Source organism: Rhynchophorus ferrugineus, unplaced genomic scaffold (genome assembly GCF_030347505.1).
Source record: "Rhynchophorus ferrugineus isolate W39M unplaced genomic scaffold, kcgeb_rfMv2 rfM11, whole genome shotgun sequence".
Taxonomy (NCBI): domain Eukaryota; kingdom Metazoa; phylum Arthropoda; class Insecta; order Coleoptera; family Curculionidae; genus Rhynchophorus; species Rhynchophorus ferrugineus.
In genome coordinates, this window is record NW_027472590.1 from 26343699 (window position 1) to 26367089 (window position 23391).

The 23391-nt window shown below is 34.4% G+C and overlaps 1 protein-coding gene and 1 non-coding gene across 2 annotated transcripts in view; one reads left to right on the top strand and one right to left on the bottom strand.

Moving 5' to 3' along the window:
- Nucleotides 1-23391, top strand: part of LOC143204904 (amyloid-beta-like protein) — a 299874-nt gene that overhangs the window by 27647 nt on the left and 248836 nt on the right. The gene's annotated exons all lie outside the window — the stretch shown is intronic.
- LOC143205390 (U6 spliceosomal RNA) lies at nucleotides 14369-14475 on the bottom strand. The gene has a single exon (XR_013007817.1). It is a non-coding gene; the product is annotated as a U6 spliceosomal RNA (small nuclear RNA).

Below are 23391 nucleotides of genomic sequence, written 5' to 3' on the forward strand. Positions count from 1 at the left end.
TTTGTCTTTAATACTGTTTGTACGACATTGAATTTTTCGTCCTTGTGTTTATGTCAAAAGTACCGATTCACTTCTACAAAATCTGGTGATAGATGCAGTCTGGATATGGTAACAACTTATTCAATGCTGATTATTTTATCTTTTCTGATTGATGTAGATAATGCCACCCACATGTCCGCCAAAGGTGGTCATGATATTGTTCAGTAATATGGTATCCTTCGTACAGTCTTTATTTGGAACCTAATGTTTTTTTTTTTTGTTCTTGAGAGTTAACAGCAAATCACATGTTAGCGATAATTTCGACATTCAAAGAAGCGTTTGATTGGTACGAATACATGTAAAGTGCAGTTTGTTTTTCCTGAAGAATATTTTGAAAAACGATAAATTAATTTCCATCATTAATAGGCGAAACATATAAATAGCAATCCTTGCAGCTGTGCTTTGTAATCAAAAATTTCAAACCACACATGTCAAGTTTACAATAGATGGTGGTTAAATGGCATCTTCTACATTTGTAACCAACTTCATGATGAAAGCCTCACTTTTAGTATTTGCCATTTTGTTGATGTATGAACAAAGCATTTTATTTTATTGAAACTTTCTGAATTTGTATCTAATGGATAGTTAAAGTTACCGAATACTGTGTAAAGATTATAGCAACCATGCTCCATCGATTTTAACTTATTACTGATTTCGACGTTTTAAAATTGACTCCGGAGCAAATATCGTTCTGAGCAGCCAAAAGATCTGAATACGAGGATTTTGAAGACTTTATTCGATGATGATCTCTGTAAAACGCAAGCAAAATATGCGGAATTGTTGGGAGTAACACAAGGAACCATTTAAAATCACTTGGAGAACATAGGAATGATACACAAGCTTGGATATTTTGTAACGGCAAAAAGTATGTGTCAAAAAAATGTGTCGTGCATCAAGGTTCTCTAGGCCTTACTCCTTCCGATTACTACTTGTTCCGACATATGAGTCCTGACCTATCTGACCAAAAAGTGTGTCGATTCGTAAAAAGTATCAAAGGAGCATCGTTCTTTCGAGATGGAGTCCGTAAATTTCCTGAAGGATGGACGCAATTAGCGGTTATCGATGGACCGTACAATAAAATACATTGTACCGATTTTTCACAATAAATGTTGAAATTCTAGTAAAAATAAAAGCTAATACTCGTATGTATATAATGTATAATGTGAGCGGCTATCGATGGACCGTACAGTAAAATACATTGTATCGATTTTTCACAATAAATGTTGAAATTCTAGTAAAAATAAAAGCTAATACTCGTATGTATATAATGTATAATGTGAGGATATTTCTAATTAAAAAGGAAATTGAAACCAACCAAAGACTGTAGATAGAACCAATAATTTCATTATAGTCCAATTAACTAGGATGAAAAGACCTAGGGGTTGATTATAGTTGATAAAGTTGATTATAGAGCTTTTTAACTATTACTTTTATAACACCTTTTCTGATATTTTCTTATGTAATTTAGCTGGAATCTATTGAATTATGTAACTATAGTCTATTCAAAGTTATTTTGTACGTACGTCATTTAAATTTATGACGTCAAAACGTCGCAATGTTCGCCGCATCAACTCTGAGTTTTAGTTCAGCCTGGCTTTGACATACAACAAAATGCTAATTTAAATAAAATAATTATATAAAAATGTCATCAAATATACTTTATTTTAACATTATAGCATATTTAGAAACTACAGTTAATATACAGCCACAATAGTTTATGGAGATATAACCTCTTATCACTATTGCTTTCAAGAATTTTGCATACGTCTGACAACACCGACGACTCTGATAGGCTTATTTGTTTATGCGTTCAAACTAATCAGACAGCATTGTGTTTCTTTTTAACTAGAATAAAGATAGAATATATATATATATATATATATATATATATATATATATATATATATATATATATATATATATATATCCTATATCCTATATCCTATATCCTATATCCTATATACCTATAGGCCTACCTTCATTCTTCATTACCATCCAAAATTATTCCATCGAGGTGGTGGTGGTGGTATCTGGTGTGCTTACATTACCTTGTGCTTACTAAACCACTTCTTCGTTTCTTAAACTACTTCGCAAAATTCCCATGTTATTTATTAAGCCTTTTCTAGGTTTCTGTGATTTTTGAGCGTACAGAATAATACTTAATCAGTGGTTTATGTCACACACTTCTGTCTTGTTAACACAAATTAAATGATACAGTTTACTTTAAGCAGTTGAGACTACAGCGAAGGGAATAAGATGTAGTATATGGTTGGTTAGGTGAGCGCTTGCGTATGACGTTTTCATTGTTTGCAGGTTCGTATTTCGATGAGAAAGTAAAATGAGTCAAAAAAACTAAATTTGTATCAACCGATATTTATTATGTTGCTCAAGTTTACTAATATGCATTTCTTCTTCACGAAATAACTTAAAATAATATAAACAAAATTTTGTAACTGAGGTATTGAAAACATTAATGAAAATGGACGAAACAAAATAAATTTGATGTTTAATACGGTATATTTCAGTATTTAAGTAGCATCACCGATTTATTGAATTATGTATATTCACATAGTATTTATTCAAATTTCTTTTGCATAAGTTTGTTTCACACTACCTAAATGTCCTAAAATTTATATGTCTGTATTCTTTTCTTGTAATTTTAGTTTTCATCTAGTAATATGTATGCCCTTGTCATACTTACAAATATACACACTATTATCAATGTGTATATGTATACAGTATCATCAGTACTCATTTATTACATATTGTTATCAAATTTACATGCTATATAACAAACATATAACATTTTACAGTAATCCATATAATTTAATAACAAATTTAACATATATCTTACCAAAGGGATAACGAGTTACATTTTACATTTTTTCCTGGTAATTTTGTTGATTTTTATTCATAATTTAATTCTAGTTATGATATCAAATTGATTCAATTCCGATAATAATAATAGTAATAGTATTGTAACAGATACTTACTGGTACTAATATAAACTCAATTTGTCGTCTCGGTTTCGCTGTAATTTGTTCATTTCATCGATTACCAATAAAAAACGAGTGTTTGTTATGTTTTTATGAATTTCATAAATATATATATGTATATATATATATATATATATATATATATATATATATATATACATATATATAAGAAATTAATAAGGATCCGAATTAGGAAATAATAAACATAATTAGGTATAGAATATCGTAATGTGCATGCGCAGAACGGACGAATCATTTACTACATCTTGTCCACTTTGTAGTCTAAGGAGTTGAGGGAAATATAGTGATGCATTTAAAGGTAGTAACTAATTGCTGAGTCATCAAACTGCCCTAGTATGTTTATAGGGGGGTCTGTATCATTTGAGGTGATGTAAGGTATCCTATCCTGTACTGCAACTAGAAACCTGTAATTCAATCAAAAATAGAAAAAGTTCTTTATTATATGTTGCTTTGAATATTGATATTTAAGTTAGGAAGAAGATATAATGGAAAAGGGATCTGATAAAACTCTTTAGAACTTTACTTGGTTCAGTTCTACGCTTTCTATATTAAAACTTTAATACTATTTACTCTTGTATCAATGAATTAATGAGATATATTAAGTAAGACAATGAATAATACAATAAACACGTAACTATGAAGAGGAGTGTTATTATTATAAGAGAGATGTTAACTGTATAAGAGGTATTGGGGAATATATCTTCGATGTTCCTAAAACGTCCTTTTGTAACCGATGTCAAGGGCTACGGAGAGGGAGTAGGCGGTACCAGGCAGTGGTCCAGTTATGTAACAATATATTTACATATATAACCGTTCTTTTTTTTAATTCTAAATTTTATAGAGATTTTCGATCATTGTATTTTTTCATGGCATATCTGAAACTTTAAAATTGGCGGAATTTATGCTACAGTTATTCAGACTTTAGTTATCATAAACTGTTATGATATCGTGCATATTAGTTCAGCAATATTCCATTGGATATTTTTAGTTTCAATTTCTCCATTGGTTTTAAACAATTTCAAATTCTTAGTTGTCAAAATTGTTCCATTATTTTTAATATAAAAACTGATATAAGTGCTTCATTTAAAGCGTCGTATAAGTGTCGATTCAAGATTGTCCTGTGTCTAAAGCAGCAGTGATTCTAAATAATACAAAAAATTGTTTTAGGAAGATCTGATATAATTTTCAGCAAAAATTCTTTTTAAGATGCGTTATTTGTGCATTTTGGCTATTTTTTTTTATTTTGAACTTAGTTCATTCAATTCTTAGCTATTTTGTTGCATCGAAATATGATGCTACAAATTTCTTGACCGACTGATGAAGCGTTATATTCATTGATAGAGATGTTGGGAGTTCGAACATTCTTCATGTTATTGTTCGTTTTATAGTCATACGGCTTGATAATTAATGAAGTAAATACCAATGTATTGATAACCGACGGCTTGAACTGATTTGCCTTCGGTTATAAATCTCAACGGATTTCAGTAAGAGCAAGTGCGCGACTCCAAGTACTTGGAATCAGTATTACAGCGGAAGAAAGTGATATCTACTGCTGAACTTCTTCTACCTTCTCTAATAAGGAGAGGCAATATTACAATCAGTCTAGAACATATCTCATTCGAATACTTATTTTGCCAATCTTTATGTATTTCTCCGAAACTTGGATACAGTTAAATTTCGACATTTGTAAGCTTGAGGTCTTTTAAAGGCAAATTATACATTTTCCCAACTTTATACATTGGCGTGTAGATGTCTGTCGAATGAGAGATGAATGCATTTATCAAAGGTTTATGTGGCGAAATCGACCCTTTAAATAGAAGATTTAGCGAGCATCTTCGAAATCGAGATGGATTAATATCATAAAAATGATCTGAAGAATAAGAAATTATCGCTATTTGAGGTTAGGGCTGTTGCGATAAAATCTGGCGAGTTCTGCGGCACCAACAGCATTGTTTTGGTCGAGAAATAAATACTTTTCCTGAACGCTAATAAATTAAATTATCATCAGTGATATCTATTACAATCATGATAACACATGTGCTGAAAAGGCGCTTTATTTTTTGCCTCAAAATAGGGCTGTCACCAATTTCTGTCCACTCAGATGACGATCGTTTTGATTCCGGAGTGATGTAATGGATCCGTGTTTCACCTATTGTCACAAATCGACTAAAAAATTTCGGTTTGCTACGTTTAAATATGGCCAAACATTGCTCAGAATCATCAACACGTTCTTGTTTTTGGTCAACAGTGAGCAAACGCAGTACCCACTTTGTACAGAGATTCCTCATAGTTAAATGCTCCACGCAATATAAAACCAACACGTTCATTTGATATCTTTACGATGTTAGCTAACTCACGCAACTTCACTTTTCGATCATTCAAAACGATTTTGTGGATTTTTTTATGTGTTCTGGTGTTTACCACCACATTTGGACCTCCACTGAGTTTTGCATCGTCGGTGTCTACGACCACGTTTGAAGTCAGCAAACTAACGTTTTCGTGTTGTTTCTGATAGAGCGGAATCCTTATAACACTTTTCAAGCCATTGTTTCGCTTGAACGGTATTTTTTTCACATCAAGAAGCAGTGCAAAATTAAAACATAAAATTGTTTTGAAAATAACAACCGTAGTCTCACTCTTAGAACAATAACTCAAAAACTTATGAGTAGAATATTATGAAATTTTAATAGCTTTCTTTTGAAAGTTAGAACTAACTCAAATTCGGTGAATGCAATAAAACTAGCGCCACATATATGTTAGGCCAGAGACTTTTTAGCCCATGTGCTATGTCTAAAATATTCACTTTTTTTTTTTTCATAATATTTGTGATAGAATTTCCCAATTATTTTAACTATTATGCTGCAATTTTATTTCGAAGAAAGCAATCAGATTCGTGTTATTTTCTTCTGCCCGTGTCGCAACAAAGGTTATTAGCATTTTAATCGAGACGGAGGTTTTGTTGTCTACCAACGGTTACTCTGATTTTTTGTTCGGCCGTTTGTTTGATGTAACAGTACCGACGCACATTGTATTTCGAAGCTCCGATCGCGAAACGGGACACGAAATCGATCGTTGTCACGGGTACCACCCATCGCGTCTCAGCCTTGAACAAAAGAGGCACGGGGCTACGTCACTGCCGGCGAATCTCCAGATCGAATAACCGAAGACGATGATATTCAAAGCGAAAAATCGAATGTTTTATTAATATCGAGCGGGCTGGCGTGATGCGTTTCGCGTGTCTCTCATGGAAATTCGTTGAGATCGATTGCGAAAGCGTGCGATGCGGCGCGGCAACAGCGCAGTATCGGAAAACGGGCTCCGGTAAGGAAGAGTTTCTTTTGTCTCTCGGGGGATTTTGTTACTTTTTGACTCAATAAATGCAGCGGAGTTTTGTTTTCCTTTCCACACACTTTTTACTCTACGAAAGTTTGTTAACAAATGTGCCTAAACTATTGTTGATTTTGGAAATCTTTTATAAAAATGTTCTGGCTTCTAATAACATTTCAGGCTTTTTGTTTTGTCTATTAGGCCTTAAATTAGTTTCAATTTTTTTTAAATTTGACACTTGATTGTGAAAATTCACAATGTATTTTATTCAAAGTATGGTCCATGGATAGCCGCTACTTTCACTGTGTGAATGTCTAATTATGTGTATCTACACAAATGTCTAATTATGTGTATTATAATATTATATTAACTCAGGCGTATACTGGAATGGTGGGGTAACATTTCCCATTTTAATGTTTCCAAGTATGTTTTCACTAACAGGTCAATTAAAAAGTCCCGGTCTACCATAGTAAGACACATTTTTTAGTCAAAATTATTTTTTTTTATTCAACATAATTCCCTTCAAGGGTGATACACTGATTATAGCGACCCTCCAAATTTTCGATACCATGTTTGTAGTACGATTTGTCCTGTGGTTCAAAATAGGCCTCGGTTTCGGCGATCGCCTCTTCATTCGACGAAAATTTCTTCCCAGCGAGCATTCTTTTGATATCTGAGAATAGGAAATAGTCGCTGGGGTCCAGAGATCGGGAGAATACGGTGGATGAGGAAGCATTTCGAAGCCCATTTCATGGATTTTTGACACTGTATATTGTTTTGGTGAAGCAAAGCGTTCTCTTTTTCTTCAGATGAGGCCGTTTTTCGACTATTTCGCCCTTCAAACGGTCCAATAACGCTATGTAATAGTCGCTGTTGATGGTCCTTCCTTTTTCAAAGTAGTCAATGAAAACTATTCCGTGCGCATCCCAAAATACAAACGCCATAACCTTGCCAGGACTGTTGGGTTTCCCACGCTTTGGAGCGGGTTCATCGTGTGCAGTCCACTCGGATGACTGTCAATTAGGCTTGAGTAGGAGTGAACTGATGGAGCCATGTTTCATCAATTGTCACATATCGACGCAAACACTCGGGTTTATTACGCTTGATCATTTTCAAACACTGCTCTGAATCATCAACTCGTCGTTGTTTTTGGTCAAAAGTGAGCTCGCGCTGCGGCACCCACTATACACAGAGTACGTTCAGTTGATATCTTTAGAATGTCTGCTATTTCATTCAGTTTCAATTTACGGTCATTCAAAATCATTGTGTGGATTTTTTAAATGTTTTCGTCGGTAACAGCTTCTTTTGGGCCTCCACTACGTTCGCCGTCTTCGGTGCTCATTTCACCACGTCTACACTTGGCATACCTTGATGGTTGAATTTCCTGGGGCAGTGTTCGTAAACTCGGCGTCAAGCCAATTTTTGCTTCAATTGTATTTTTTCCCTTCAAAAAGCAATATTTTATCAACACGCGAAATTCCTTTTTATCATTTTTTTTCCACAATAACAAAAGTTGCTTCACTAAAGATGCTATAATTCACAATCTGATGATCGGACAGCTGTCAAATTTATACACGCATCTTTTGAGGGTTAGGGCTAACTAAATAATATATGGATTTAATTCTAGTAGTAATGTGTAAAATACTTTAGGACATTTTTTGTTATTATGTTATTTTCACTGTATCTGAGATTATTATTATTTCTTTAAATGTAAAAACATAATAAGAGTGTTGCTCTCCAGGATAAGAAGGTTCAAATAAAACTCATTATTTTACAAAACATTCTGCTCAAGCGCAGAGACGGTTTTTAAAAGTAAACAATGATAAACGTCAGGAATTCTGCTATGATCTCCTATATCAAGCTTTCGAACAGGAACGTCTATTTCAGACCGACCTGATAATAAGTTTTATATCTACATTTTGAAATCTACATCGATTGTTGAATTAACATGACATTTTCAGAAATAAAAGTATGACTACATGTTAAATATCGAAATCGGCAGTTGCCGAGCCCACATTAGAATCTTTAAAAAGTATTTACACAAAACTAAATGTAACGAATATCCTCATTGGGATATTATGTCATATATCTTTTTTAAAACAATTAATTGTGTACAACATCTAGACCAACGGTAATGTAATGAGAAAAATTATAATTAGGCGACGCTTGTTCTGCTATATGAGAAAAAATATTACGGGATGCAAATAAAAGATTGAACTAAAATATCAAACCAACTAACAATTCAACGCACCCAAAAAAAAGTTCTATGATTAATTACCAATACTTGTCCCTAGTTAACCAACGAAAGACTGCACGATATAAGATTTCGCCTTAAAACATGAAATAAGGTTGAAATTACAGTAATGTGGAAGCAATACAGCTACTGGATAACACGCAGAAAATCAGAATATTGAAGCGAATGAAACCACACAAATTTGTATAATGCATTAGTGTATTCTTAACTTTAGCTTAAGTAGTTTAGTTTTATACAAGTAAGATTGTACTAAGCATACCTAATTAGATGTAATTAATTTAAAAAACCTCTCACTTCACTTGTAAGTCACTTGTGATGGTACTGTGAACATTAAAAGGCGCTATAATGTAGTTTCATTAAATTAGTATCAATGGAGATATACAACTTCAAAACTGTAGTGACCTTGAGGCATGTCGAATTTTGCATAGTAGAATAACGGTCTACAAAATACCCAGAAATATAATCTCAGATGTTGAACACGGGCGGGGTGCTAGCAGCTGCAACTAGAGCCCGATAACGAATAGCTGGCAACCCCGAGACGTTTATCTGGGATGTTATTGTAGGGTATTTCGATTAATTCAGTAACCGACTATCGTTTGGTTTAGACGTGCCACCATCGACTGCCCAAGCCTCGTCTCCAGGTAACACCGCTGCCCTCCGTTTTATCTATTTTGTATTTTCCACATTTTTATATTACTTCAATAAATAATGGTCACATAATGTAAACACCACTGTTTCATTTCGTTTTACGTCCATTCACCGAGCCATATCAGTTTACCCTAAAAAATCATCTATTAGGAAAAAACGATTTCAAAATAAATCACGCGTCAGTCACCTAACTGTTATCGACAAAAATAGTAGTAAAAACTCTCCTAACACGTAATTATTACCAAATTTATTCTTGGAGCATTACTATTTTCAATATCCCTAGCAGTAAAATGGTAAATATAATTATGGCCCCTTTACCAAAATCCACCAGTGGTAATTAAAGTTAATGGGAAACTTCAAATAAAGCGAATAATTCCATTTAGATATTCAATGTCGGTTATTAAACATCAATTAGCGATGACGAAAGGGGAAAAGCAAGGGGGCGGCTTGAAGAACTGATTCTCCTGGGGCTGATGATTTAGACGTGGTTGTGTTTTATGGATATTTTTGGGGTTTCCTTCTTTAATTTCGTTTCTTATCTATTCAAACCGCCATTTTATCTCTTAAACTAAACAATACCAATACTTATCCACATAAAGCAGATTTAAATATCTTTCATCAACGTTTGTGACCGAATTATTGAGTGACAATTTGAACGTAATAACAGACAAACAGCCTTTTGTTGGGGAATGAATAGAGCCTGTTAAGGTACAATCTTTCTGCAAGACCTGATGAGCACAAACTTGCGTTATATTGTATGAATGGCAAACATTATGCTCTTATCGTCTGACTAAGTCTATATCCATTTTTAGTTGATCACTGTCCCTGTTCACACAAATAATAAAATCATCGTCATCTTCACTAGTGTTCTTCACTTCACAGTTTACAAGTCAGTGAAAACGATTACGAAATCCATGAATTGGACTTCGAATTGCTTCCTCATCCACCGTATTCTCCAGATCTGGCCTCCAGCGACTATATTATGTTCTTAAATCTCAAAAGAATGATCGCTGGAAAGAAATTTTCGTCGAATAAAGAGGTGATGGACGAAACTGAGGCCTATTTTGAAGCAAGGGACAAATCGTACTACAAAAATGGTATCGAAAAGTAGGAGGGTCGCTATAATCAGTGTATCAATCTTAAAGGGAATTATGTTTAATAAAAAAAAAACTAATGTTGCCAAAAAATGTGTTTTGCTGTGGTAGGCCTGGACTTTTCAATTGACCTGTTAGACGCACAGTGAGAATATTGTTGGATGGACACTTTTAAGTTTCCATTTTGTGTGTCTATGTATATACGAAGTGATCCAATATTTCAATTTTAAGCATGAAATAAGGTTGCAAAATCATAGGTACGTGGAAGCTATACCGTTATTTATTGACGTTATAAAATATTAAGTAAATACAAATATAATAGATAACAGCGAGTGGTGCTGTGTTACCTGAAGATACTCTTGGGCAGTCGATGGTGACACGTCTGAACTGAACGATGTTAGTGACTAAATGATCCAAAGTCGGGGTTCGGGGTTAGCACTGTTAGCACTCCGCGTGTATTCATCTTCTGGGATAACATTTTCTGGGTATTTTGTAAGCCGTTATTCTAAGATAATATTAATCAAAACAATCATATTTCTGTGTCGTACTGAATTTCATCGAATCTAGAATTCCTTCAGCCTTATGTGAATAATAAACCTGTAGTGTATTACCTCACACTATATAGCCGCAACCTCAAAAGATATTTTACAAATTCATCGAAATTGCGCCCTTGTCAAAGGAATGAATCCGAAACCAAGGTCCCCGTGAAACTTTCATCCTGTCAATACGTCTACAAATTGAACCTATTACATATTGAACTCCTCAAGCGAAACGAAATGGTAAATACTGCACAACAACCCTTTTCAAACTCCACACCCCAATTATCGAAGTCTACTCTCCTCGCTTATTTTTCTTGTGTAGCAAATGGAGCCGGAAAACTGAAAATCGAATTATCGGCCCCATTTCAAAGCCCTCGTCTTGTACGGTCCCTTGAAAGATGCCGGGCAATGCAACCGTCTCCCCCAACAAGGGGACAGGACGGTCCGATGCGATACGGGGATAGATAGAACCGTCCGGGGTGAGGCAAGACGTATCGAAAACGTTCACGGACATCAACAGACGCGGAACTTCACCCAACCCTCTCTGCTGCCCACTTCCGGTCGCTCTATATAATTCACGATCGATAGCTTGATGCGGTGGTATGTGGCTTCCTTTGGTGGTGAGCCCGTCCCTTTTTGGTACGGCTCTGAGGGAACCATTAATTTTCTACGACGTTGGCCGATCGATAAAAAAATTTGAATGGGTCAAGTCCGATGCGGCAACATGTTATAATTTATGAAAGTAAAATAATAACCTGACACAATAGAACAAAGACTCGAATATCGAACAATTTTCTCATCGGGGATTATTTAACTTTTATCGGTAAACATTCGATAAATTCAAAAAGACTGTAGAAGGATTTTGATAATATTTCAGCGAACATAAACAGAATCGCGGGCTTGTACCAAAGAAAAGCATCATCAACTTCGTGAATAAAAATATCAAAAGTGTTTCCCAAATATAGACAAAGTTTTGAAGTTGTTATAAATAAATTAGCTATTTTTGTCACAGGTATTATTATTATTTTTTATTTTTCTCTTAATATTCTACAACTTGCCCAATGGGTAATAAGTATCTGTCAATGACTATCTGAGATTTATATTTTAACTAGCGACCCCCCCGGCTTCGCACGGGTGCAATGCTGATACTAAATTAAATACACTACAGAAAAAATATGAACGTTGTATATAAAAACATAGCGGCCCGCTCCGACTTTGCACGGGCATAAAATATATATGCCTATGTCACTCAATGAAAACATGATTAAAATCGATCCAGTATTTTTGGTTCATTCATTACTGCTCTTGGCCTGCACGCATTAAATTTGGAGTAAAACAATTCATCTTCCCCTATACTTACTATGAAGATTTCCTGCTATCTTTGGAATATCTAAATTCATACAATTTTTATTACATTACACATTTTTAAACACAAATTTTAAATTTGTAATATCTCCGAAAATATTTGTTTAATTTACATGCTGTAAGGAACCATATTGATCTATATTAATTGCACACTGTATTTAAGGTACTTAATTCGATAAGGATTAATGCCGTATTGCTTAAAATAGCTTCGTAAATAAGCCATTTTCTCACGTAAAAAGTAAACAATAAAAATGGTTAATGTGGGTTATCCCTAAAAGATAAACATATACCACGACTTTTTTGTAGACCTTTTTATGGTGTACAATACTGTAATACATTAATTTGATCTAACTCGTAGGGTTAGGCAGCGTTTTTGCTAATTGCTAAATAAGCCTAAAAAAATAGGTTAATTTACGACATCACGTTAGAAACCTCTAAAATTAGCAATGTTGCCTTAGTATATTATGCATGTATTATACATATAAACCTTCCTCTTGAATCACTCTATCTATTGAAAAAAACCGCATCAAAATCCGTTGCGTAGTTTTAAAGATTTAAGCGCACATAGGGATATAGGGACAGAAAAGGCGACTTTGTTTTATACTATGTAGTGATGACATGTAGAAGAGCACTTAAGCATAATAAGTGATCTCCTGTGCAAACTTATAAACTAGTCTTATATTTAAATTAATTTAATTCTAATTCTCTTAATTCCAAACTATTTTATGCTTTTTAATGCCTTTTAATCAGGTCGGATGATAGTAAACGTTTGAACCTACGCACATCACTGACATCGCGCACATTTAATTGTGCTTTATTTATTTATATATTATAGACCCATCAGCTTTCTAGGCTATTTAGGGTCTGTTTATAGATATACAATATATAAAACATTTACATAGTAAAACCATACAATGTTATTACAAGTATAGAATGCAAAGAACGATATAAATACATTGTCGGAATATAAAGTTATAGAGTAAATGTAGGATAAAAGTACATATTGCAAGATAACAAGTAAAATATGTAAAAGCAAACAGATGCCTGAATATATGTATGCCTCAGTACATTGGTCGCACAATCCATGGCAGTGATAAGGATACAAGATACAATAAATGTAAGCGAATATGCATGATATTATATAGATGCACACTATTATATTTCTAGTAGTGATAGTCCTGTTACGGTTAGAAAATTCATTAGCTTGTCCAGGTTCTCCAGCCTAAGACATTCCAAGGTTTGGCCAACCGTCTTTGCGAGTTTTATCTTTGGCATTCGGTTAGTATGTGTTTGATAGACAGTGAGGAACTACATTCAACGCATAGGGGTGGATTTCTTCCCTTAATGAGAAACTCATTGGTCAGTTTGCAGTGCCCAATTCTGAGACGCGAGAGTAAGCTTAAGATGTGTCTGCTGATGTTAGTGGTGTTAAGACCCTGACAATACTCTTGTTTCACCTCCCAAAACTTGTTGTTTTCTGTTAGATCCCATCTGAGTTTGTCTAGATGTCTGAAGATGCTAGTAAAGTGGTGCTTCATATCTCTACTCCAGAAGAGGACATTTTTCGTAAGTGATCCTTCCCTCTTCTTGGCTAAGTAATCCGCTCTTTCATTTTCAATGATCCCAGAGAAGGGAGCCACATAAAGGTGATAGTTTTGCCGCTCCGTTCCAATTTAGGGTTAGTTGACGGATAAGTGCAGGTGTAGAGGTCGAGATGGTTGGAGGCACTTTAAGGAGTTCATTGAATCGTAGGCGATAACTAATCGTTTGTCTTTCACATCTGTACTGAGATTAGGGCCCTACGGTCACATGGCAAATAGTTCAGTCGTCAATACACTCGATAGAACGGGGAGCCTGAAGTGTCCTTCAGCCATCACCGATGTAGATGCTGCCTACCGATGTAATTGATTTTATTAACCCTTGGTAGACTTCTCATTGAGAGATCGACAGTCGCTATGGTCCTTCCTCGGTAGCGATAAGCGACTACAAACTGCATGGAATCTCTACGTTGTTCTCTGTTGAGGGAAAACAATGTCTGTAATGAGACAGCCTTGGTCTAAATCTCAAGGAGCTGGCATATTTAATACAAATGTGGAACACTTCACCACTTTGCGTGTCATTCTTGCGCAGGGGCCATGCTAAACTTCTTTGTATCGTTCCAATTTTAGTATATGTACCGCCGAAGCGTGTACAATTGTATTTTGAAATAATTGACACTCTTTCAGAGTATTTTACATTGACACTTCGGATCACATTTGTTATGGTGTTCAGGGGAGTATCGCGCCGAAATTGGTTGTTATTGCCATAATATGGGGCGCCAACGATGGCACGTAGCACTTTATTTTCGAATCTCTAAAGCATGGTTATGTTGGATTTGCTCGTAGTACTCCAGAGTTCGATACTATACAATGGCATCAATATCTTATGGCTGTAAGCAAATACATCTGGTTCAGTTTAACTCCAAGTTGCTTACGCTTTATTTAGTACATGTTTCTTCAAGTTTAAGCGTCGATCCAGATGTATTTTCAGATATTTAACAATATCTGCTTGCGGGAGTTCATAATTATTGAGATTTAGCGGAGATCAAATCGTTCTATGCAGGGTGAACGTCAAGTTGATGCGCCATATTTTTTACCACAAATTAATTTTGTTGAGATGAACTTGGAGGTTCCTTGTAGCTGATATAGGATTCTCGTGAGATTATAAAATCACCTTATCTTTAGCATATATTGCCACAGTAGTGGTGTTTGAGGTCGTTGCATCAGCTGTATACAGGAGATATAACCTGCATATATTGGATGTAGTTCAGTGTACTCTTCACCCTGTTCTACAATAAAATATGTCTCAGAGATATGACTTTAATATTGAAAGTGCGGATGGGGCAGAAGATTTTTCGGTTTATTTAGCTTTAAGTCGATATATCGAGGAATGCAGCCGAGAAATATATTTTATTTATTCTGTCCTTTTTATTTATTAGATTGGCCAATGTGTGAACTTACTCTAATGTTCCGTGTTTGTTACGCAAACCAAATTATATTTAAGTGTCTTGATGTGTAGTTTCTCAAAATCCTTGGATATCACAGGTGACAGACTTTTAGATGATATGAGCCAAATATTTTTTAACTTTTGCCCAGGTTTTTTTTATATAACATTTTTATTAGATACGCTTAGTACAATCTTATTTTACAATTAATTTATTACTGCTTTTCCTATGTACTTGGATTAGTTCACAAGTAAGACAAATACGAGAAAATAAATCAATATGTATTCCTCAATTATAAAATTATAATAACTTATAGCTATAGTTTATACTAAAGGTATATAATTTATATAAGTTCTTATGGTTCTCCTGACATCCTGCGCGCTGTCCGGCAGTTGTATTGCTTAGACGTTAGTATGATTTGGTAATTGTCTTTCGTGTTTCAAGCGGAAATCTTGGATAACTTCGCAAATCCATTTGATTTCCAGGTCATCGTGCAGTCCTTCCTTGGTTACGTAGCAATAGGCATTGGTAATCAATCGAAGAACCTTGTTTTGACAGCGTTGTGTGACTAGTTGATTTGAATTTTTAGTGCAACCCCATATTTGCACCCCCCCATAGGTCCAATTTGGATTTATAATTGTATTGTAGATCAACCTCTTTGATTTTAGAACAAGTTGACAGTATCTTCCGATTAACCAGTATAGTTGTTTTATTTTGGTTCTAATGTGTTTTGCTTTTTGTCTAACGTGATGTTTCCAATTTAATCTACCGTCAAGATGGATTCCAAGGTATTTAGCTGATTCTGCTTGAGGAATCGGGCATCCATTGAGTGATATAATTAAGTTTTTATTATTTCTCCTTAATGCAAAATTAACGTGGACAGACTTGGAGTTATTAAGTTGAATTTTCCAATCTTTCGTCCATTTGTAGATTTTGTTGACTGCCACTTGCATTTTTTCTATTGCCCTAGGCAGAGATATATCTTTTGCCATAATAATTGTGTCGTCAGCAAAACTTCCAAGTAGTGTTTTATTGTGGTTGGATTGTCAACAGTGTAGAGCAGATATAGGAGAAGTCGTAAGACGCTACCTTGTGGAACTCCAGTCGAAATAGTTTTAAATGTCGAGAACACCATTTCGTGCGATTCTCTAAATTTTCTTTCGAAAAGATATGACTCCAGCAATTGACAATAGTTACGCGGTAACAATTTGCTCATCTTACAGATTAGTCCCAAATGCCAAACCCGATCAATAGCTTGTGAGACATCCAGGAATACTGCATGGCAGTATTTCTTTTCCTCAAACGCTCTTTCAATAGCCGCAGTTACTCTGTGCAGTTGATCGATTGTTGTCTGGTTTGAGAATCATAATAATTTCGGCACTTTGCAAGAGCTAGGGAAGTAGTGTAGACGTAACACGGCATTAAAAATAAATGTTATTAACTTGAAACACTTTTCGGACAGTTACTGTAAAAATTCTTCCAGTTATAACAGCAACTCCAAGAGATTTTTTGATTTTTGATTAGATGGTTTTCATGGATTTTTCGATAAAAGTGAGAGAAAGTCTTTATTTTTGACTGTAGTTTCTCTAGTAGTACTCTTACATACACAGTTAAATATTCTAGGAATAATCTGGCTTTCTTTATTATACGACAGAATGGCAGCTTATTTCAAAAATTTTATACCACTATAGTCACTAACTAACTAACGATGATTGGATATCTCCAAACGCCTGTTTAAATAATCGAAAATAAAACTAAACATTAACTGTAAAATTAAATTAATTATATATTACAAATTATAGCATTTATTATTGGATATTCAAATACCAGTCTAGGATGTTGATTAAATGCAATTTTCCTCTCAGTCGTTTCTTCCTCGTTTTTTTATAAAAGAATTTTTGGGGTTGTGAGAATTTGGGAATCAAAAATAAGAGGGAACTGTATCTGGCGAGTAAGGTGAACTATGTTTGCGGTAATTTTTAGATTCAGTTAGACCAAATTTAAAACCGTGTACACTATTAACAATATATTCATAAACATTTGAATTTTTATATGTTAGAAGATTATGCGCTGTTAAAATTCAATGTAAGCAAGAAATAAACTCGAAAGAAAAAGAAAAAATTAAATTAAACCAACGAAACCCAATTAATTATCTTGTAAGAAGTATAAATTCCCCTTAATGCGCATATAAAAGAGAAATTATATCGAATAAATTAATAAGAGAACGAAAACCCTCGCGATATATTTTCAAAAACCCCCAGATAAGCTTTAAATTCTAATTTAAGACAATTCCCGACCGCCACCAACTAGACCCAGAAATCCCCGTTGACGCAGACAAAAAATTATCGTTCCACTAATTTTTTTCAACCGAATTTAGACCCCGACACCACCGCCCCCACCCCCCCCCCCCAACCCCTTTTTTTCTCTTCGCCGAACTCGAATCGGCTCTGGCCGGTTGGCAACAAAAGGTCCTTTTGGCACTAATTCAAAAATAAACGCTGTTCCAAGAAGTTTTCCGCGCCGTGAGTCATCCCTTAATTTCAAGGAACTCCCCAGCCCCCCTGGGGTGCTGGAAACCTTAATGGGGCGCCCCGTCAGTTCCGCGACAGGGGAACGTCTTCGGAAAATCGCAATTTAGCGTCCGGCCAAGAGCTCGTGGTGTTAAATGGGTTTTCCCTGATGTTGTGGTGAAGTGGTCGTCGCTGGACCCGCCATTATATACGACGTTAAAAGTAGATTCTTTTGATGTTTGGGTTTAATATCTCATTGTTTTCAAGTCGCCTTAACTTTTTTGAGTTCACGTGCTTCGAATTTTCTTTAATTAAAATGTTAGTTCAGCAATAAATATTCTTTAATATCTGGTATAATTTAAAGGCCGAGTATCAAGAAGGATAAATTAAAAAAGATGTAAAACATTAAGTTATGAATTTGATTTACTGAACAATCTCGAAAACTTTGTCTTTGTACCGTTTAAATATCACATTTGTCTTTAAATTATCTTAAACGTTCACTATAATTTTAAGATTTAAAATATTCTAATTATTACCGAACAAGTTGAGAGGTTTTTCTGGTCAGAAGTCTTTTTTTGATTGGAAAATAATATGCTTACTAACCATTTCCTACAATATGTTTATTAACATATCAAATTGATATTATTTTACGGAACAGTCTCAAAAATTTGGTGTTTAAATATCACATTTGTCTTTAAATGTTATTAAATTTAACATTAATCTTAAAACTTTTAAAATATTTTAATTACTACCGCAGGTTAAGAAGTTTTTCAAGTCAGAAGCCTTTTTCTATAAAAAAAAATTCTAACTATTTTCTACAATATGTTTATTAACATATTAAATTTCTATAATAAAAGAAGCTAAAGCAGGTATACCACAAGGAAGTGTACTGGGGCCAATGCTTTATCTACTCTACACTTGTGATATATCACAGATGGAGAATATTAAGATGGCTACATTTGCTGATTATACTACGATTGTAGCTGTCGGAGACAATAGTGAAATATAAATACAATATAAATAATTAAACTATAAAACTAATAAAATATGAATATTTGGACACACATTCCATATAGCAACAACGTTAAATATCTCGGAATGAATCATGATACAAAACTTTGCTGGAAAGAACATATAAAGAAGAAGAGAAAAGAACTGGAATTGAAATATAGGAAAATGTATTGGCTAACTGGTAGAAAATCACAATTATCAGTACATAGTAAGTTGCTATTATATAAGCAAATACTGAAATATATGTGGTCATACGGGGTTCACTTATGGAGATGTTTTGCAAAGAGTAACAAACAAAATGCAAAAATTTCAGAACAAAGTTCTGAGAAGTATTGTTGGCACACCCAAATACTACAGGGCTGATTACCTACATCGAAACCTTCAGATACCTACAGTCAGTCAAGAAATCAAGAGAATTGCGAGGGGGCATGAGGGCAAGTATTGCAACTTTTGGTTACCACCAGAGTAGGACACAGACTCTAAAGAACCAAACCATTTGATCTTGTGCAGTGTTGTGAAGTGAGGTGCATATAATAAAAATTACAGCGGTGACATGTATAAACATTATTTCACCAGAGACTAAGATAGGGCCGATGGGTCCTCCTAGTTATATACCTAGATTTAAGTTATCATAAAGACATTAAAGATAATAATTGAGTAATAATAAAATATCAAATTGATATAGTTTTACTGTTACCTGAACAAGTTAATAGTTTTTTCTGGTCTGGTTCGCTTCGGCCGTAGATGTCACTTTCTTCTCCTATATTATTGGTCCCAAGTACTTGAACTGTTGCAATCACTCCAACTGGATCCCGTTGAGATTTACAATAACAGGCGATCCTTCAGCATGAAAATTAACTAAACATTTTAATTTGTCACCATTTGTACGGCAACATAATTGTTGGAAATATTTTCCTTGGTTTAAGTTACCTGAACATTAACTTATGTTTGAATGAATATTGTTTTAATTTTGCAACTTGCGAAATCAAGTCAATCAAAAAAATAGGCACACCAGATTAAGTGGTGACGGTGCTCGTGAAAGTCGAAGAATTGATTTTGAGTTCATCAATTGAATTCAAGTAGCTCTTTTTCACTTTGTGTTATTGCTCTTTATATTATTTATATTTTTTTTAGATATTAATTGTCCACTCAAACACAGTCTTATATCTCGTGATAGTTTCCTTTTGTCTTGTTTTATTTCCACTTCAGCAAAATTTCATTTAATGAGAAGTAAAGGCATGACATGAATATTATTATAGAAATATTTGACATAATAATACATAATGTAAATATTTTTAGCGCAATAAATGCGTAATTTGCTTTTCTAACTCTCCACTTGGGGGATGCTAAATATATTAACGTGGAAGATTATACTTTTTAGACAAAAGTATAATAGTTATTTTTAGATAACAATATATTGCTACAGAAATTAATACTTGGCCCTATTTGGACCTATGAAATCCAACTATATTATGAGGTACTTTTAGCAAATCAACTATAGCCATCATTGAACGATTCCAAAACGAAGGGTTGGGTGCCATACTCGATACTATATGCTACGTTTCTAATGAAGAAATATAATGTGATATGCCTCTAGAACACATAACAAGTATAATCCAAAACCGAAAAGATATCGTTTTATTGATATTTTTTAGCCGAGATATTTTTTCAAAAATATTGTATACGAGTATATGATATTTCTTAAATATTTTGAAAATCTTTTCCTTATGTTGAATATCTTTTAAAATGATACTGAATTGTAAAGGTTTAGTTCATTTTAATACTTCTATATTTTTTTGCAATTTATCGATGTATTTTTTTTAAATATCCAAATATGGTAATTTTCTCGCTGACCAACATTATCCTTGGTGTGTAGACTAGAGAACAATATTTAGAATCATATATTTTATACATTAGATAATTTACTGACGTATATAATAATTATCGTAAAAGGTGTTTATTGCTTATAGGACAGATTATTGAAATGCTAAGGGTAATTCAAAAAATAACAAGAAAACAGAATGTTGAACCAGTTATTACTGAAATTTTTGTCAGCACTCGATATTCGTTTCAAATTCAAACCAATATTAAACTTTATTTTTTAAAAGTAAAACGTTTCTTCCATCATATATCATTTTTTAAGGAAAAACAACGTGACGTATCGTGAAACTGTCTGGAAGAGCCAGACCGGTCGTCAATAAGCCCATAAATCTTTCCGAGACTTTCCATTATTAATAAAGGAGGAAACAAAGCTCGGGGCAACACATGGTGGCGCGTCTTAGCGCGGTCTAGCGTTATTGCTTTTGGTCTGTTGACACCGGCTATGTAGCGGAGAAAGTCTCATGGGGGAAAAAGTGAAAAAATATGGACATGTAGGCCGTTGTATCGATGGTCGAAGCGCGTTACGAATACAGGGCGTGTAGTAAATCATTCTTTCTGTGTGTTGTCGGGAGTGATTTAAGAGGTGCTACGCCTAATGCTCTTGTGGAAGACATGCATAGGAGGGGTCACTCCGAATGATTTGATATAGATAATAAAGAAACAACAGTGGTGCATTAGACACAATGGAATTTTCTACAGATTCTTTGCAATAATGATGTTTGTTTATGTTGAATTGCTAAGGAGAGAAAACAATGTTCCAATTAAAAACAATATATATATATATATATATATAATTTAAACATGTTAAATCCATACTGATGAAAAGAATTATGAATTAGATGGAACTGACTTACTATATCGTATGCCTGGTTTTGGATAATACTGATTCATCGGACCCATCGGAATTATTATACACACGATAAGAACTCCACTGTTGTGATTCATTCTTCATACTTTTTTTTAGTTCTTAATTCTTTATTCAATTTTCTTGTAATTATTTTGTAACTTTTGTAGTTAATTGTGTTGTTCTTCTTAGTTGCAAAACTTCGCTACATACTTCGAAACTCTAGTAACTTTTTCTACCAAATCATCTTGCAGAATCTGATTCTCTTTGTCGGTGCATCGTGTTTTATAGATGAAGCTTCTCCCTGGGGTTCTTGCTGGTGGTTGAGAAGATTGGTTCAAGAAATCCTATTTTGTCGGAGCGTAAAACGCGACGTCAACGTGCTCTTTTCTCGCCAGATCTGAAATGAGAGAGATTAAATAAGGCTGGTGCCAGCAGGGAACTACTCTCGACTGGAGAGTGTTTTCTTGATCTTGACCTGGATATATTCGATGGATAGCGGTTAGGTTTTCTGGGAAGCCTAACCGCATGCATTTTGCGATCAAACAGTCGTGCCAGATTTTGTCGATAGCTTTAGTTTGGTCCAGGAGGATTGCTTCAAGCTTTTTACGTTGGTCAAGAGCGTGATGGATGTGTGCGGCCTGATGGACGGATGAATGGTGAGCACGAAAGTCGAATTGTTCGTCAGGAATGATGTTTTTCTTAATGAAATAGTTGAGAGCGTGGAGTATTACCCTCTCAGCAAGCTTCGAAATGGTACTGAGAAGGCTGATGGGCCTATAATCAGATGGAGATGATCTTGCTCCTTTCTTGGGAATCATTTTAGCTTCGTTTGTTGTAGAGTAGGTTTCCTGTTAAATAAAACAAGTGCGTAAAATTATTTGAACTGAAACACACCAATAGAACATTACCAATAAGATGGATCGTTTCTATCGGGATATGGTAGAAGTGTTAATCAGGAACTGCTACAAGACTTTATAACTGGTCTAAATAAAATGCTTCTAAATAATAACATGTTTCGATTTAGTTCAGACACGACGAACGTAATGGTTGGAAAGCACTCCGTTTTTTACTCATTTTAAGAACAATTTTCATTATATTGTTTTGGTGAAATGCCTATGTCACATGATTCACGATGATTCTGTTGAAACCCAACACAGGATAACATAGATAAATATAATTTACATCGCCAGAATAATGTCTCGTTAAATATTTGTATTATAAATAAGAGTATATCTTACATTTGATAAAATTTGATTGAAAACATATTAACAAAATACCTTTTAAATCTAAAGAAACCGATTAGAACGGATTACTTCTGTTCTAATAATATGTAGAACAGGCTTGATGAACGCACGAACTGTCGGTTAATAACAGCCGGCTTTGAGATAAACAGCGCTAGCGATGATAATACGTCGTTTTAGCAACACATTTCTTAATTAAAATCCCACGCCTACGTTCGACGTAACTTTGTCGAAATGCGTTGCGTTGTTTCTGTTCTTCGACCGTCTACTATATTCGGATTGCTCCCGGCGAATATCCTTGTGCTTAAAATTCGTAACATCCCACGAATTTTCCGTATTGTCATCGTCGGTAATCAAATCACGTTCAAACGACGTTACGTTAATTGATGAAAATGTTAGCGGGTAGAGTACATGCCGTACTGTCGCATACTTCATTCAGTCGAGATTGAGTTAATAGCGGAGATAAACAAGTCTGTGTGTGCCTTGCAGTTCGCCATAACAACTAGATCATATTGTTTGTTATTAAGCCCAGATGGGTAATTAACCTGTTTCATTGGGACTACTCGTTGTTTTGTTATATAGTTCCCTATCTCGCTTCAAATACATTTTGCGGTAATATCAATAAAAGACTCGGT